The sequence below is a fragment of the Arachis ipaensis genome, chromosome B8 (genome assembly GCF_059453495.1).
Source record: "Arachis ipaensis isolate K30076 ecotype BB chromosome B8, ASM5945349v1, whole genome shotgun sequence".
In the NCBI taxonomy this organism is placed as follows: domain Eukaryota; kingdom Viridiplantae; phylum Streptophyta; class Magnoliopsida; order Fabales; family Fabaceae; genus Arachis; species Arachis ipaensis.
Window position 1 is genome coordinate 66,683,848 of NC_142443.1, and position 2,445 is coordinate 66,686,292.

Sequence of the window (2,445 nt, forward strand, 5' to 3'; positions counted from 1 at the left end):
AACATTTAAACCAAGGGATTGGGAATTTGTTTGTTTTTAGAGAGAATTGGTGAGCCAAGGGATTGGGATCCAATCATATAAGATTGCCAAGCAAAATTCAATGAACGCATTGGTTGAGGAAGAGATAAACATGTTTTGATTCGGAGATCTCAATATCTCCTAACACCCAATGAATTCCCCATTTCTGATTTCCACTTTCTCTTTACATTCTGCAACTCAATTCATGCAATCACCCCCATTCCCTTTTAATTTCAGCAATTTAGCTTCTGCTCTTTAATTCATGCAATTTAAGATTCCGCCATTTCAATTTCTTGTCATTTACTTTTCCCGCCAATTTTACATTCCGCAATTCTCATCTAAATCTTGATTCCGCTCAACTAGAACACACTTCTAATCCGAATTGCTCACTCAACCAATCCTTGTGGGATTCGACCTCACTCTATTGTGAGTTTTTACTTGACGATAACCGGTGCACTTGCCGGAAGGAATTTTGCCGATCGTGCAATTTCCTAAATCGTAGCATAACTAGTTTATGCGCATCAAGTTTATGGCGCCGTTGCCGGGGATTGGTTTTCGATTGACAATTCTCAAATTGGAAGTTAACTAGATTGAGAATTTTTTTTTTGTTTTGATTAATTCAGTACATGTTACTTGTTGAATTTCAATTTCTGCACTCTGTTACATGCTTTCTTTCTTTATGCCTTTAAATTCAAGCAACTAACTCACTGACTCACTAACTGTTTGAATTAATTCCTCAATTGCTCTAACCATACTCTTCCATTAACCAAGAGTATTTCACTTGTTTGTTGCCTGTGCTGTGTTCTTGTATGACAAGTAGGAGAGGAGAGACATCAACTCCTCCATATACCGAACCAGAGAGGACCCTTCATAGACTGAGAAGGGAAGCAAGAGGGAAGAGAGTACTGGGAGAAGAGGAATCTGAAGGAGAATCTGAGGACAATTTTGAGGAAGCTTTAGATCTCAATATGGATAGAGAAGTTCACAACCATGAGAGAGCTGATGGAAACAATGCCATTCCTGAGAGGAGGGTTCTTAGTTCATACATAAACCCAACCTCTGGGAATTGTGGTAGCAGCATTCAGAAACCACCCATTCAGGCCAACAATTTTGAACTCAAACCACAGCTAATATCACTTGTGGAGAATCATTGTTCATTTGGTGGGAGTGCTAATGAAGATCCCAACCAACATCTCACAAAATTTCTGAGAATTTGTGACACTGTGAAGTCCAATGGAGTCCAGGAAGATGCCTATAAACTGCTTTTGTTCCCATTTTCACTTAGGGACAAAGCAGCTAAGTGGCTGGAATCATTCCCAAGGGGGAGTCTAACAACATGGGATGAGGTGGAAAGCAAGTTTCTGGCACGTTTCTACCCCCCACAAAAGGTCAATAGGCTTCGATCTGAGGTTCAGACTTTTAGACAACAAGATGGTGAAACTCTCTACGAGGCATGGGAGAGATTCAAGGATTTGACAAGGAAATGCCCACCAGACATGTTCCATGATTGGGTGCAATTGCATATTTTCTATGATGGACTCTCTTATGAATCAAGGAAGGCTGTAGACCATTCATCAGGAGGTTCATTGAACAGGAAAAAGACTGTGGAAGAAGCCATTGAAGTGATTGAGACAGTGGCTGAGAATGAGTACTACTATGCATCAGAGAGGCACAACACTAAGGGAGTCATGGAGCTGAACCATGTTGATACAATTCTAGCCCAAAACAAGGTGTTTGCCAAGCAACTAGCAGAGCTTACCAGGCAATTAGAAACAAAGCAAGTGGCTGCAATACACACACAAGATCAAGAGGAAGTAAGCATTGAAGGAGGTGATTGGGAAGAGGCCAACTATGTGGGAAACCAACAAAGGCAATCATATGATCCACATTCCAACACTTACAACTCAGGATGGAAAAATCACCCAAACTTTGGGTGGGGGAACCAACAAACCCAACCACAAAACCACAAACCTTACAACCACAACCAACATAACAATTCCACATACCAAAACTCCAACCAAAGATCATACCAAGCCACACAAAACACTTACTCCCAACCATCATATCATGGCCAAAATAATCAACCTACCCAACCTAATCCGAACCAACAATTTCAAGATCAATTAAACCGGATAGAAGGAATGATGGCAACCATGAGTCAAGACATAACCGAATTGAAAAGCTTCAGGGATGATGTGAGAGCTACCTTAAGAAACCATGGTGAAAAACTCAAGAGGATGGAGTCTCAAGTAGGAGAGCTATCTCAACAGGCCCCCAAATCAACTGCAGTGTTCCCTAGTGACACAGAAAAGAATCCTAAAGGGGAACAAAAGAGAGTGAGATGGGAAGAATGCAAGGCCATCACCATATTGAAGGAAGTCTCAGAAGAAGAAGGAATCAGGACCTCAGAACAGGAGCCAGAAATCT

The 2,445-nt window shown here is 41.3% G+C and overlaps 1 non-coding gene across 1 annotated transcript; it reads right to left on the minus strand.

Moving 5' to 3' along the window:
- Window positions 1-1,412: 1,412 nt before the first annotated feature.
- Window positions 1,413-1,516, minus strand: LOC148548416 (small nucleolar RNA R71). The gene has a single exon (XR_015898340.1). It is a non-coding gene; the product is annotated as a small nucleolar RNA R71 (small nucleolar RNA).
- Window positions 1,517-2,445: the final 929 nt, after the last annotated feature.